Below are 16,375 nucleotides of genomic sequence, written 5' to 3' on the forward strand. Positions count from 1 at the left end.
TGTGTGTGTGTGTGTGTGTGTGTGTATAAATTAACTTAATCCTCAAGTGTCAGAACTGCTTCCATTTTAAAAAGGAGGAAACTGAACCTCAGAAAAGCTACAGAAGCCAGAAAGTTCCGGAGGCCAGATCGGAATGCAGGTGGTCTCGTGCCATAGCTGCACAGAGACCAACAGCGACTGCGTGAAGTAGGTCTTCCCCAGCTTATATAAGGCCTTGGTCAATCCCGCGGTGGAAAATGAAAGATAAGCAGGACACCCTCCAAGTGTCGGAGGGGACCACAAAGGGCTAGGGACGCCATGCTCCAGGCCCTTCAGATTCGCACAGAGAGACAATAGGAATGGTTCAGGAAAAGTCCTCTCTCCACAGACCGCCCTCTGACGCACGCGGGTTCACGGGTGGAAGCCCTGAGTTCTCGCAGTTTTATCAGAGATGGACCATGTTCAGACTACTCGCAGCTGGAGCAGCTCTGTTCTCAAAGGGGCAGATGGGTCCTGTCCAAATGTGAAATCCTCTCGGAATATTCAGAACCGACGGGACTGTCAGCACACTTTATAAAAGGCTGTTAGTATCAGGTGTGTTCAACGATTTTTTGTTTTGCTCCAGAAAATGAACAGTGTAGCCATGAGAAGCTGTTTGAGAATGTTCCTTTGACCATTTTTTTCTTCTTTCATTTGTAAAGGAAGCAAAAGTTATTTTCACTTATGTGTGGATTGTATTTATCAACTTAGAACTAATAACTTCAGTGGCTCTGAGTACTTCTAAATTTTATTTTATTCATTGGACTTTATGTAGCCATTTTATCTTGGCACCTGCTTTGATCTAGGCCCTTGGCTGTGGGCACTAAGAATGTACAAGTGAATCAGATGCAGCCTCTGGCTTCCAGAAGCCTCTAGTCTAGGAAGAGAGCAGGACATGTCGTGGTTTATGGTACAGGGAGAAGACCAAGGAGCGAGTGGTGGGCTCACATCCAAAAGTTTGGGACTGACTCAAGAATGCACTTAGAAAAGCAGCTTCAAAAACTCTGTTCCCTAAAACAAGGATCCCTAAACTTGAGCGGAACCGGAATCCCCCCTATCTGTAAGGACAGATTGATAGGCACCACCCCCAGTGCTAATTAAGTGTATTTGGAGTGGGTCCCCAAAGCTGCATGTCCCACAAGTTGCCAGCAATGGTAATACTGCTGGTTCAGGAAACACACTTTGAGAACCACTATTGTAGCCTTTCCTACAAGAGAACACAGAAAACACTCATTGTTTCTGGGTTTTCTTTCTTTTTTTTTTTTCAGGTTTATTTATTTTTAGAGAGAGGGGAAAGAAAGGAGAAAGAGGGAGAGAAACATTAATGTGTGGTTGCCTCTCACGCACCCGCTACTGGAGACCTGGCCCACAACCCAGGCATGTGCCCTGACTGGGAATCGAACCAACAACCCTTTGGTTCGCAGCCCGACACTCAATCCACTGAGCCACACCAGCCAGAGTTCATCGCCTTCATTTTAAAATACTTCATTTTACCCTCTTTCTGTCTTGCTCTATGGTGTGAGTTTCCTTATGAATACATGTGCTTCTGTTCTCTCCTTTGAAAGCGTAGCTCTGTAGTGTTCTGTACACTTTTTTTTTTTAAGTACCTGACTTTGAGCTTTCATAGGTAAGAACGGCAGGATACTAAGAAGAATGACAGGCCACGAATGTGAATTACGGCTTCTGTGAATTCTTAAGTTTGTGAGTCGGTGGGTATGCGCTTACTGTGCAGTTACTGAGGTTAGCATTGTTTCCCACGTCTGCACAGTGACGTGAACAAGGCCAGCAGATTTCAGACCCACCCCTCCATCCGCTCAGGTCATTTCAGGTGCAGGGGGCCAAGGTGACACTCCTGGAAGGAGAGTGCATGGCATGCAGGAGAGCTGAAAGTAGTGACAGTGTGACAGCGCGGTGGTCTTTTCATAAACAGAGTCACACTTTTGACTAAAGGCAACAGAAAAGGTGAACTCATGGCGCAAAGCAATACCAAGTCCTTCCATTGACGACTCCATTCTTTTCCTGTACTCGTGTGGTCCACTTTGCATGGGAAATAAGAACCTTGTGGACCGAAAGATCATCATGGGTCAATCCTTCGGCAGCAATTTTCCCAACAGTTCTTTCAGCTCTAAATGCTTTTAAGCATCTGCCAGGATCGTATAATAGCCTAAATGGGAGGCAGAAACAACAACAGCAACAGTAACAACTGTTTGCTGCGTAAGAATGAACGGAGTGGCTCTCCCCTTTCTGGACCGCCGCTGGTGCTGTCCTGTGCGGACCCCCACGTGCAGCCGCGCAGTTATCTTTGGCGCTCAGACCTTACATTGCCCATAATTCTCATGTGTGTGGGAGCAATGCCAACTGAGGGAGAGAATGGACCACAAATATACATGTATTTGGTCCATACACACATATATATATATACTTAGCATCTCAGAGACGAGGCAAGTCAATAAACAGCTTGGTTCCTAATTCATTCAGGAACAAAAATAATGGCTCTCTAAACTGAAACAACCAAATCCGATAACTAACCGTTTGTCAGGGCAGTGATAATGGTATTTGTATCTCTTTTAATTGGCTTTAACCTTTCCCTTCATGTGTGCAGTATTAAAAAATTAAAGAGGAAAGTATTTAGAGGCATAGATTTACAGCACGGCGTGGATTACATGCCTTTAATGAGGTCAGGGCAATAAACCACCTGAGCAGAACCCGCTGCCCAGTGATGAATTACTCCCCTGCACAACAGTCAGACGGCAGCCCGGGTGGGGGCACTCGCTCGCACTCAGGCACGGCTGTGGGGACCAAGTGGTGCTCAGTGTCGCTGTTGAGCTAGCACAGGGTGTTTCCAGTTACAAGGAATGTCGAGAAATTTTCAAAATACAGAGCTACAGTATACCATGTGAAAAACAGGAAGTTGCAGGCCCAAAGGCTCGATGTTTATGTAAGATTCTGACTGGAGTATGTCTGTTCATGTATGAGTAAATTCGCAAGGATGGAAGGAAGGAGGGAAGGAAGGAGGGAAGGGGGGAGGAAAAGAAGGAGGTTGGAGAGGAGGGAGGGAAGGAAGGAAGGAAAAGAAAGTACAGATGATTCGGAAGGAGCACACAGGGTATGCTAGAGCCTGTGTGCACTGTTTTGTAAGCTGATTGTGCAACGCCCTTCCCAGTCCCTTCATATTCTCAGTTTAAAATTGCATAAAATTGTAGATGGTGAGGGTGTTTACCCCACAGACTTCAGGGAATGCTACGAATCTGAGCGTCTTTCTCCCAGAGAGCCAAATATTAAGCTCTTCTCTGCATACCACTGGACACAGAGCAAATCATTGAGCAGTTATATCTGGAAAGTGACTTTACCAGGGGAAGGAGGGCAGATGCAGCAAGACGGTTGGTAATGAGGAACACGGCGTTTTTCCTCTTTGTGTTACCTATTTCTTTATTGCTTAAATTTTTCACTAGGCATTTATTTTATAATATCATTACTAGTATTACTAATGTTAACAATGATTCATTGTAAACATTTAATTTTTAAATTAGTCCACAAATATTATTGAAACTTTTTGAAATATAAAAACAGAATGAATCACTTTTACCTTGACCAGGTGCAAAGCATTTATACAAGGACAGGAAAAACAGTCCAGATAAATGATAGCATCGAATGTTCGAAGGACTGAAGACCAGCCAGAAGTAGTGTCTTGCGGTGGGGAGAACTTCCCCAAGTCTTCCAGCTCAGAAGGAAAACACACACACACCGCGTGTGAATGTAGCTCAGTCTAGAGCGTGGGGTGTTTGTGGGCAGACCCCAGCCCACAACACATTCTAGTGGAGAAAGGCACACGGCATCTCCAAAGGTCATCTCACCTGGCTTGTCTGACCCAAACTTCATCACAGTCTTTACCGAATCAGCAGCCTGGCGTTGGCAGTGTGCAACATTGCTAGTGAAAAGAAAAACACTCCACTCCAGATAATAGAGCCTCAGTCCCACGGAAAATGTACCGTCCACGTGGGCCAGCCTCTCTGTCACCAACCAAAGAAATGCTGACCCTCTTTGCCACTTGGAGATGCTGAGATCTCTTGTCAGCCTAGAGAAGGGGCAGGGTAAAGAAGGCTCATTGTTTCCCCCTCCCTTCCGGATCTTTGTCAATTTTCTCAGGGGTTCTGTCTCCATGACAACCACCTCCAGGTGATACCCTACTTATGACCTAATTGCTATTATTTCCTAGGACTCTCCCAAATGAAAGTACCCTTCCTAGAAGCCCTTAACCTGATTGTTCACAAAAAAAGATGCTTGAGTTTACAAACATGTATACATTCATCAACAAATATTTCTATCTTCCAGGCACTGGGTTCGGGAAGGACATATAGTGGTAAACATATCAGAGAGGCACTTGTTTTCATGGAGTTCAATTTCCAACAGGCATGGACAGACAGAAATAAGTAAACCAATGAAAAAGAGAGAGATACTATGAGTAACACTTGAAAACTGTGACATGATGTCGGGGGGAGGTGACAGAGAGTAACAGGTATTGATACATTATGCCCTCTGCTTTATTTTTTATTTATTTTTATTCTATCATGACTATCCCAATTTCCCCCCATTGCTCTCCCCTGCCCCACCCACCCTACTATATCCTCGACTTTAGAGGGACTGAAAATGACAACATTACCGAGAAGGTAAACTTTGCACTGAGATGGGAATGACAGGAAGAAGCCAGCAATGTGTATGTCTGATTACAAAATGTACATCCTACATGCTCTCTTTAAATGGAAACTTTTCTGCCCCCACAAGAGGTGCACCCACTTTTAAGATAAGGGTTCAGTAAAGGTCAGACTGTAGGTGCTTGCTTTCCTGGTAACCTTTTCAAGTCAAGCTCAAACAATCTTCACTACTCCAAATACTTTGGAAAACTGTTCAAAATCGGGATCGTTTGTGCATGCATAGCTGATTTTGTGTCCTTAAATATCCCCGAGATGGCTTCCTGGCCAGTGCCACAGACAGCCTCATTTCTACGAAAGAAAAATAAAAATGGATCAAAGTTGAGATGTCATAAATTCTGGCATCTCACATTGGTGCATGTCTGTACAACTTCAGCCAAGAGACCCTGCCTTTGGAGGAGAACGTATGTAGACTTTTTATGGGGAAGTATCTGGGTTCCTTTATCTGAAACTGGGGAACATAAGGATGCCCACTTGCTAGGGTGACAGTGAAAATTGAAGGAGGTCATGTGTTGTCTTTGAGTGCGTGGCTCAGAGTAGCCTAGAGATTCCTTTTAGAGAAAGTTTCTGAAAATACTGCTGAACTGTGACTCACCAGAATGAGCCTATTGTTGCATAGGGTCGCGGAGTCCTCATTCTGATTCCCGCCTTCGTCTTTCTGTTGGATGCAGAGAGGCGATTTGAGGCTTCACGTTGCAGCAAAGTTCTCCTGATTGAATAAGAAAATGGAGAATGCAGCTGCCGTTCTTTTAGCAGCATCTATCACGGAAAACAAACGCCTTTATTTGTCTCTTGGGGACTCAGCAAAAGAAAAGCCCATTTCCCCACCTTCTACTTATTTAAGAGTTACCTTTCTGCCTTCCCCTACCCCCTTCTCCTTCCTTCTTGCTTCTTTTAGTCCTTTTTGGTCCTCCCTAAAGCACCAGAAATAAAGCTCAAAACCAACCGGCCAGAGTCCTTGAATCACATCCCATGTGCTGTGCAGTTGATACAGCAAACTGCGTAGCCCGAGAATAGAATCGCAAGAGCGTGCCTGCATACTGACTACATTCCTCGGGGTAATGGGAGCTGCATATGAATATAAACAAATCAAAACCTTGGGAGAAAAATAAACATGGCAGAAGCAGCAAGATAATGTTTTTATGTTTTCACCTTTAATTGACTAACGTTATCAATACAACATGTTCCTCGTAGAGCCTCCCCCACCCCCTCCCCTCTTCTGCATGGGAGCAGGGAAGTGGTTGGGAGGAAGAATACTCACTGAATTGATAAAACAGTGGCTACCCCTGGGAAGTGCAAGGTAGAGGGCTGGAAAGAGCTTTATTTTTTTATTTTAAGCACATTCACATTGTTTGATTTTATTTTGAAACAGCGTACGTGCGCCACATTTTTACATGAAGTATAGATCTTTGGAAAAAGCTGATGAGGGAGACAGGAGAGTGACTTTCTACACAAGATAGTTACATTGCTTTTAAGTAACTTTTATTAACAAGTGACAATTACTTTTTGATGATACATTTAAGATAGTGAATTATGAATGACTGAAAATCCCCTCCAGCCTAATTGAGAACCATTATGTCTGGTAATTGCCACTGATTTCTGCAAACAGTCATTTTTCTCTGGCCTATTAACATAATTTGAATTTTTAATTGCCCTTCATGATTGTCTCTTGGAGTTAACAAACAGTCCTATTCACCGAAGGGATTCAAGCCAGGCCTCGCCCCTAGAGAACTTGCACCGGAAACCTGGTCGTTGAGGACTCGAACAGGAATTCGTGGTCACATCCACGAGGTGGTCGCCACTGTGACAGGTGTGGCATCTTTCTCAGGACCCACCCAGCCGTGGGACATTATGTCTTCAGACTTCTGCGTCATCGAGTGGCCCACTTGGTTTTGAAGCCACCTCACCAGAAACAAATAAATAGGAGGAACGTCACACTTTTCACACTTTTAACCAGGTCTTGCCTCACGATGCCTTACCTATGATGAGGGTGAATATTCCAGAAGAAGAGACGAGCATGTCTTCCTGTGTCCCCTTCCTGTAGATCTGTGCTGGAGGTAACCCAGTGATATCAGAAAGTGGCAGGGATCTCAGTAAAGATGTATGTGTATCTTAACATATGTATAATAAATAACACGTGCCATTTATAAAGGCATCTTAGGTTTATTTTTTTAACTTAAATTCAGAAAAGTAGAGAGAGAAACATGTAAAGGAAATTAACCAATAGCGAGTAGTATATTTTCATGCAAGTGCACATAGTGGTTGTATTTTCTCACATGATTTAATATTCTTCTAAATATTGTTTGTAAAGGCCATGAATAGTTCAAAGTATGGACTCACCATTGGTCAGTCAAGTATTCCACGCCTGTAGGACATTTAGTTTCTCCATCTTGACTGCAACAGGCTGAGCAACCTTGCATATTTTGTGTGCATCTGCGGTAATTACCTCAAGAAAATGTCCTAGCAGTTGAGTTATCCAAGGGTATGAGCATACTGTTGCATCACCCTCCAAAAAAGGTTGTATTTCAACATACACTCCCTCACTAGTGTATGAGAGTGCTGAATTTTTCATACTTCCCCAGCATTCGATGTTAACATTTATTAAAATATTGGTCCCGTAGCTAACTTCAAAAAAGAGCATTCTGTCATTCTTTAAAGTTGAACTTCTTAGATCAATAGTGAAAGCATGTTTTCGTCTAATTATTAATGTGTGTGCACGTGTGCTTGTAAATTCCATGTCTACCCCGACCCCGGCCATTTTTCTTACTGACACAGTCAAGAGTTGTAATTCCTTATGCTTTTTCTTTTTTAACCTCTGGAGATAGCTCTGCCTCAAAGCCACAAGCTAATTGGTGCCAAAACCACAGACTTTGGCAACGAACACGCACCTAGTTTTGGTGCTTCCTGAGGGAGGGCTTGGTTTTCTCTGCCATCATCCTGTCACGCTCTTGAACATTTGTCCAGGTGGGCGGGGACCACTCATCTCTCAGAGCAACATGTGAAACCATAAACATACCTGCCCCGGGGCCCTCTATGGCTGGCTTCCGCCTCCCAGGGCCCCTCGATCCCTTGGTTCCTCTCGAAAAGACCCTGTGAAACCCTTTGGGGACCTGCACCTGATTTTGTAAATAGGAAATGCCCGTAAGAAATATTGACTTGAGTTACTAGTCTGAAATACCAAACCACAAGCAATTCTCTTAGTGCAAGCTTGTAGTGTCTGACATAAGGCAAGGTCTGACCAATATGTTGATGAGCCATCTGAAGCTTAATGATACAAGAGGAGCGAGAGCAATGGTCGGCAATTCCAATATGAGCATCTGAGTACTGGGCTCGAAATCTCTTTCCAACGGGAGCTCCAGGGTCCATTTAAGTACCCTCCGACAAAGCTTCCAGCTGAGATGTTTATGGGATTCACCGCAGGCAGCCAATTTGCTGTTGTGGGAGGCAGTCCAAAGCTGAAACGTTTGTCCTAGCTTGAAAATGATCGGAAGGATTTGTATGAATGTGTTCAAAGTGGCCACGATTCTTTATAACTTTTCGGACAAGTTCAACGGGGACATCAAGGAAGGGCACTAACCTAATTCCTCCATGGAAGCTTGTGGCATTCAATGTCTGCTTGAGACTCTGAGGGAAACAGTTCTTACAGATACAGCAACAGTTAGTTATCATTCCTGACACGTGGCAGGCTTTCAGGATGAAACTAACAATCTTCTTCCTCTCACCTCTCCCAGGAAACTCCAGTGATAGCGCTTGTTTCTGTGACTCCCATCTCAGTCTGGTCTTGGCTTACTTTGTTGCAAACTTGGTTTTCTTGGGGGAGACATTGGAAAGTCCGCTTTCTTTCTTTTCCTTTCTTTCTTTTATTTTTATCCTCACCCAAGGGCATGCTTATTGATTTTAGAGATCGGGGAAGGGAGTGGAGAGAAAGGGAGAGAAACATTGATGCAAGAGAGAAATATTGATCGGTTGCCTCTCATACGCACCCTGACTGGGGAGTGAACCCGCAACCTAGGCATGTGCCCTGACCAGGAATCATACCTGCAGCCTTTGGGTTTGCAGGACAGCACCCAACCCAGCGAGCCACACCGGCCAGGGCAAAAGTCGGCTTTCTTCATCACCTAGACAGGGAGAGAGGGCATTGTGTAGGTTTAAGGTAACATTCTGAACCAGGTTTATTGCCACCAGCTTGGGCTTCAATAATGCATGAGGACTTCTTTGAGGATGTGTGGTTTCCTTGGAGGAAATTTATGGACACGTGATGGCTGAGAGCTTAAGATGTAGGATCAGAAGCTGGTTTGAATTCTGGGTTTGCCACTTTCTCGTGTGAAGATGCCGCTACCCATGCTGTGAGTGCAGGAAACCGGCGATGCTGTTGGAATGAGTTGAAATGAGGTATGTTTGAGTACACACTCGACACACGTTTCTGCGTATTGTCATCACTATTTATAACATAATGATAAAATGTATTATTAACACTTTAATGATTGTTGGTAAAGCTCAGCAAACATCATTTTATTCTACACTCAGGAGAGCTGTGAGTCCGGGGCTTGTAGGTCCCCCCCACCCACTTCTCAGCCACATCTGCAGTCCCAGCTGATTCCGACAGGCCCAGTCCTGCTTTTGTGTGGAAATGGAAAGAAAAAATATGCGATGACTTAAAAGATGCCAGACGAGTCCTTGCCCCGAAGCCAACTGTTTATTCAGCTCATTCAACTAACAAATAATTTCACTGGTGATTTATAGTTTTCCTCAGTGAAATTTCCCTTCATACATCCATAATTAAAAAGGGCGCAGAACAGTAAATCGGTGAACCTGTCATATACCATTTGTTAGCATCGGAAACCAAGGCGCGGTAGCTTTTAGGAAAGAAAAATGATAAGGTTAGATAGAACGTGAGGGCATGGATTTTTTTTATTTTTAACCAGACTTTTATTTCAGAAACGAGAGGCGGTGTGGACACATACATGTGAGCACGTATGTGTTTAAACAGTTGAGACCAAAATATAAAGAACACGCAGTGCCCTACGGACGGCCTCATATCCACCTATATTGAGAATATTCCCTATGTTAGCCATGAGCACAGGCAAGGTTTGTGGTTTCTTTTATAGAAAGAATGCTTTTTAAAAATGACAGAAAAATTTTCCAAGGTTGGAAAAAATCCAAGTGCTTAGCTCACAAGATGTCCTTATTTAAGGCCAGTCCAACAGATGCCTTGCCCACACGGAAGGGCTAAAAGGAACGATAACAGGTGAGCATTTGCATCCCAGAGGCTGATGGCAGAGAAAGTGTAACTACCACAGAGAGTGCAGAGCAGAAGAGCTGCGTTGGGACTCTGACTTGTAGGCCAAGCTAACAAACAGCTTTGGAACTTGACTGTATAACAGGACACATGGTTCTAATCACAACCCTTGTAAAAAGATTACAAGAAACAGTGGCAGGGATTGAAGAAGGAGGTGCGCGTTTTCTGCTAGAACTGCCGCTCTTTGACAAGTTCTACACGTCTAAAAATGAACTCGATACAAAATTACGTTTGTTCAGTTCATCCTGGGGCATCTTCTACCCTCCTCCCTCCCCGCCTCCCAATGTTAACCAAGAACCTGATGAATCAGGAAACAATCTAGCGGCCTCATTAAGCCTCCAAGCAGTGCCTGGTCTCGCAGGGGAACAGCATTTTGAAGGAGACAAGAGAGTAACCACAAATGTAATCACAAGGAAGAAAAACACCACAATAGAAGAAAGAAACATCAATAAAATATACCGTGCATCATTAAGGACCACCTCAAGATAAGACACTCAGTGCTGCAGTAAAGACCACAAATGAATTAATGTCAAAAAAAAAAAATTGGGGGTCTATCACACTGTGTCAGAGTGGGCTGAAACTCGCGTGTGCCCAGGGAGCCACCGTGCTTTCCCAGCCTCCATGAGGGGAGATGGTGCCATGGACTCTGCACGCTGAAGGCAGAGGCCTTGCAACATCGCTTTTCTTAGTGCCAAACGCTGAGTTTGTTGGAGCGGCCACATACCTCCTAGTACGGCCGATCGTTCATGTGAAGAACAGTCAACTGTTACCATTGTGATCTTCATTTCTGTAACTTTTATGTTGTGGCACAATTTCAAAGTTACAGAAATAGTGGAAAGAAGGACCCTTCACTTGTTACCAGGTTCATCCGTTGTGCACACTTGCCCCGTTTGCCCTTTGCTTTGCGCACACACTGTTCATTCTGAACCGGTTAAGACCAAGAGGCCCCCACCTCAAGCCTTCTTTACCCCTGGATGCTTCAGCATGTATTTCCTAAGAACGAAGACATTCCTCCTGCGTAACCACAGTAAATTACCAAAAACGCAAATTTAGCATTGATGTTACGTATTATCTAATCCTCAGGCCATCTTTAAGTATCAGTTGCCCTGATAATACCCTTTCTAGCTCTTTTTTTCCCACTCCAGTGTTTACATCACCTGCTGCATTCGGTTTTCATATCTTTTCAGCCCCCTTTAATCGGAAAGGTTCTTTGCCTTTCTTTGTCTTTTTTGATGATGACATTTTTTAAAACTTTTTGGGGAAGCATCTTTATATCCAGCATATATGTAAAGGTCTGCCTGTCATAAATGTACCGTTCAATGACTTCTCCACAGATGGATCATACCCATGACCCCAGTTCCAGAATGAGAAATGGACCTGAAACACAGACCTCAGGAGCCCTCCTCGGCAGCCTGTGCTTACTGTACGTGTCATGTGACCAAAAGAACCGTGTACTCATTTTGACCAAAGCCCACTTTTCATCCTCGAGCACCTCACAAGCACAGCTCAAAGTCGTGAGGCTGTAGGGGCAGCCAGGACATATCAGACCGAGAAGGGAAGGGCGTTGTCATCCGCCATGGTCTAGAGGAAGCCAAGCGTGGGGCTTAGTGGTCATTAGACAGGGAGAGGACATTGTTCACATCCTCAGGTCAAAACTGCTCAACCTGTCTGTGGGCAACAGACTTTAAGCTCTCCACTTCTTCAGGGACCCTTTGAATACGGTCCTTCTGCCTATGACCCGTGTGTGTGCATTTTCCACCACGTGGGAATCACCGTGGGACCTGGACCTCACACGAACTGGTCTGCGACCCAGGTGACCTGTTCCTACTGATCGAGAGCTTCATCGTGGCCACATCAGCCTGCTCTCCATTGGCTCTCCACTTGTGCATTTCTCTCACCAGGCACCGTGTACCCCTGGAGCAGCACTGGACTGGGGCATTTAGCTCTGATCCGTTGAGATCCAGCTGGTTTACTTCCTCACGGAGCATTTCTAATTCCCCAGCCTGCTTTAAGCCACCTGCGCAGGCCTCCTGTGCAGCGCCAACCTGAGGTTGTAATAACACTTTGATTTCCGAGGTGATGTCGTTAGTATCTAATGCCCTGACGACTCTAGGTGCTGTGACGCAGAGACTCCTTTGGGTTTGCCCACCCTTGTGTCCCTGGTGGTGCCAGATGCATAATAGACACTCGGTACATACCTGTCAGATGAGTGACTACATCAGCAGTGACTTCTGACAAACGACAAACAAATGAGATGGTGGGCTCACCCCAGACGCGATTAAGCCCAGTGAAATTGCACTTGGCATAAAGGACAGGTGTCATTCTTGCCCTGAGAATTTGAGGATGTTTTGCTTGTTTCTCTCTTTTCGGGTAAAATGGGGTGGGGAGGGTCACGCCTTTAAAAACACCAAACTCTGCCTTAAGTATCCATACATAGTGGGCACTTAAAAGCATTCCTTTCTTACTAATCGTTTTGAGAGCATAGCACTTCTTTAGCAGTGAAGTGGCATGTTGCTATTTGGGGGAGGGGGGGACATTCTATATTTGCCCAACTACATTTCTTCCTTTGAGAGTCCCATGTAGCCAGGCCTCATTTCGGTGCACGGTCTTCACATTTGCAGGGGTGGTGCAGAGTTATAAACCACCAGAGTTGGATCTGTTCAGAAAAGTCGAGATTAGAGATGGGTTGCGGGAAAAAAAGGTCTTGCAGACAAACCTGTGAGTGGATGGTTTTCCAGAATTTTGATAGGCTTGGCTGCTTCCTCTCCCACACGTTTTCCTTCCATGTGTGCGATAATAACCAAGGTTTATGCTTGAGTCCATAACAACAGGAACTATCACCAAAGTGTCCTGAAACGCTCAGCTACAGGAGCTGATCTCCAGGGCCAACACTTAAAATTGCTCACTTTGAGCTCCCAAATTCTGATGATTGGGGGAATATTGCTTGTGCTCTGTGGTCCTGCCTCAAATTAGGGCTAAGTCGTGGCAGGTAAGACATTGGGGAGTATTTTTTCAGGGAAAGACTTCTATCTCTGTCGTCCGAGCTAGTCTTTAATAGTGAAACTATGTACCTGAAATATTCATTCCCTCATCACTTCTCAACTTCGCCTTCTCAGTCTCTAGGTGGCTTTAGTTATGACTTATCATTCAAGGGTGGCATTTTAGGAGAGCTGGTGGGAGGGGGGAAGGTAGTATAAATGTAAATGTAAAAGATACAGCTCATTCTGTCTTTGAAATTGTTGGTGTGAAAAGAGCTCAGCGGCATTTTATTTAAACAAGGTCGGCTTTGACCTTGATTGACTCACAGGAAATTGCCTGGTACAAGAGGCGAAAGGAAGTGGAGAGAAAAATGGCAATCAGCACCAAATGTTTCCCATATTGATTGACAAGCACCAGAGATGTGCTAGAGTAAGATAAATTGGCCAACAGGGCCCATCTTGACAGCTCCTGAGATGGGAAAATTGTTCTTGTTAATTTGCTGCGGGAACCTTGTCATTTACGGAAGGTGCACGTGAGTGGCTCCTAATTGTGTAAACAAAGTTCAGATTCCTGCGTAGCTCCGTTCTGTTATCGGGTTTGGTAATTTTTTTGGTCCGAATCACCGGGGTGCATTTATAAATGGCCTTCGAAGTGAGGGAGGAGAGGGGAAGCAGTGCACCTGCTTTAAGCTGACATTTTCGACTAAAATACAGGAAATTACTCGGCAGATTTTTTCCATTGAGCAGGAGGTTTCCGACAAACTCGTGTGCGTAAGCTTGCCTTCTCTCTGGGTTCCGTGGTTCTGTTCTGGTGTAATGGATCGAATGGGCTTTGTCTCACCTCAGGGCTTCCTATGCAGTTTTCAGGTGTGTAAATTCTATTGTAGACATTTGGGAGTGGCCAAAAAAATCATTTACAGACTTTTCTTGTCTTCCCTCCTTCAGTATTTCTACCTTTTGCTTTGTCTTCCCCTATTATTTCTCTAGCATCCTATTCCCCCTCTCTCTCCCCTCTGCTGACTTAGGGAACATTTGTCATTTCTCAGCCACCTTCTTACAACTCTTTCTGTAAAGTGAACTCTGTTTTGCCCCAAATAGTGGGCAGACTGCCAGCGATCCACCTGGAAGTCAAGTTTCACTCTTGTTTGCCATGTTTTTCCAAATTAGGTAAAAATTCATTTTTTATTTTAAGGATTTCATTTAAATGAAACCACTGTTGCAGACGTTTTTTTGCTTTTTGCTTTTTGCTTGTTTGTTTCCAAGTAGAAAGTCTCCAAATCATTACTTTCTCTCTCTCTGAATTTTTCAGACCATTAGTCTGCTCTTGATTGGGCAGAAATTATATTTATTTTCATTGAAAAGGGCTTTGTGAAAAATAACTCGAACTTCAAAGACCTGTTCTTAATCACCGTCATTAATGTGGCGGCTCACCACGACGCACCCCATTCCCACTGCCTGAGAGAAGCGTCCGGAATCCAAACTGTTCGTGATTCCCGTGTTACTTGGGGCCGACCCCTTTAACATTAACCCTTCTGGTCTCAGGCCGGGTTCACAGCTGTTGGCAGCAGCCTCACCTGTGAAGTGAAATAAGGGAGTGGTAAGGCCTGAAGTGAACTGGAGGAGACTGTGGAGCAGCGAGTGTGCTCCGTTTTGATGCTGCAGATGGACAGACGCAGACAGACAGACAGACACAGTGTTCTGTAGGCACCATGGCCACAGCATCTGTGATTTCCAACCTAAACTTACCACCTCGAACTCTTTCCAAAGCACTCCTCCCTGATGCTCATGTTTGTCGACAAAACAGCCCTGGAACATAGGTCCTTGGGATTCTGTTTTCCCCACTTCCTAATGGAAAAAGAAGCAACGAAAATTCAGCCCCGCTTGTGTTGGACGGGAGCCAGGAGAGGGAGGGCCCAGACAGCTACTCCTGGCTGCACCTCCCACGGCCGTGTCCCTTGCCGGTGTCCCCCAATCGGTGTCATGTCACATAAGACCTCCCTCCAACCTTGTTCTCCCATCCCCTGCACTTCACAGTGTCTGGTGCTAATGGCATCTTCCCTCCCCAGCTGTCACCCTCCCCACCCTCCCCTCCCTCCCCGGGAAGAGTTCTGCACCTCTTCCAGGTCCCATGCCCCTGGAAGCAGACCCCTGGGGGAGCAGTTACCACGTGGAAAACTGAGCCGTCTATTGACGTATCCGTGTGCAGTCAAGGGCACGGCCGTGTCTGGTTCCAGGTTCTATTCCTCCTGTCTCGTGCAGCCCCTGCCTGTGGCCCACCCTCAGTGAACACCAGCTGTGTGAATGTGAGACGTTAGTACATGCTCGTGCTCTCGACAGCTCAGCAACTTAGGAAAGCGTTAGGTTTAGGATCCCTGCCTTCAACCCACCCTGCCCCCCACGTCTGCATGTGGCTGTGGTGCCGATTGGCAGATCACGTGATTTAGAAATTATCCTGAGTCAGAAAAGAGAGGGAAAGGGAAAGTCTGGCCTGTCAGCAGCGTTCAGATTGCTAGAAAATGTTCGCTCCCAAGAAGTCAAAAGTGTTAGGGCGTCTTTTTGGAAATGTTCTGGTGTTGTTTATGTGATGCTAAGAGTCTTTTAAAAAGTTGGGAACAGACGAAGCCACAGAGAAAAATGCTGTCAATAACACAGAAAAGTTAAGTGCTAGGATATTTTGGGTCCCTTTGATTAACAAATTAATAGCCCAGCACATGCTTATAAACCACATTCCCAAGACTGAGGTTCACTAGGGACCACTATATTGAAAGCGAGAGCCTCCTTGGATTGTCCCTAAGTGGCATCTATTGCTCCATGTAAATGAACTTGATTTCTCCTCTCCCCCCTCACAGGATCACATTCCAAACCATGCATTATCTTAAGGACAGTAGGGTACGGTGTCAAAGGATTTTGCTTTTGGACTGAGCCACAGAAGTCACCTTCTCCCATTTTATCCACACATGGATCTCTGCTCTAGCATCCCCTCTGTAGGCCGTCGAACATTGCTTGATTGCCTCCACCGAAGGTGAACTCGCTCCCACACAAGAAAGCCCATTCTGTGTGTGCATTGGCCAGGTCATTGGACTATCTTCTATTTAGCCAGACTCTTCTGCCCATCTCCTCTATTTCTTGGCCCCTTTGCTGCCTTCTGCAAACAAGCAAAATAAATGCCAGCCTCCTTCTACAGAACTGGACCGGATGGACCGGACTGAATCTGCACAGGGGCACAAGCACACCTTGCTTGCTAGTTCTACTAGCTGAGCATCTCGTTGGCTTCCAACCTTCACCCGACTCACATAGACTCCCCCTGCCACCTTGCCTATTTTCCTAGGAACACCTCCAGCTTACGGGCATCCATCCTGAAATGTCACTGC

The 16,375-nt window shown here is 45.3% G+C and overlaps 1 protein-coding gene across 8 annotated transcripts in view; it reads left to right on the forward strand.

The window, feature by feature from the left end:
• The window catches only part of TENM2 (teneurin transmembrane protein 2), a 610,087-nt gene that overhangs the window by 236,984 nt on the left and 356,728 nt on the right, over nt 1-16,375 (forward strand). Inside the window, exon 1 of one of the 8 annotated variants that reach the window (XM_045185004.2) lies at nt 9,104-9,119. The exons of the other annotated variants lie outside the window; for them this stretch is intronic. The gene's annotated coding sequence lies outside the window, so the exon portion shown is untranslated. Of the gene's footprint in view, nt 1-9,103; nt 9,120-16,375 lie in introns of those variants that run through there. 8 annotated transcript variants of the gene reach the window in all.

This window comes from Desmodus rotundus, chromosome 6 (assembly GCF_022682495.2).
Source record: "Desmodus rotundus isolate HL8 chromosome 6, HLdesRot8A.1, whole genome shotgun sequence".
Classification (NCBI taxonomy): domain Eukaryota; kingdom Metazoa; phylum Chordata; class Mammalia; order Chiroptera; family Phyllostomidae; genus Desmodus; species Desmodus rotundus.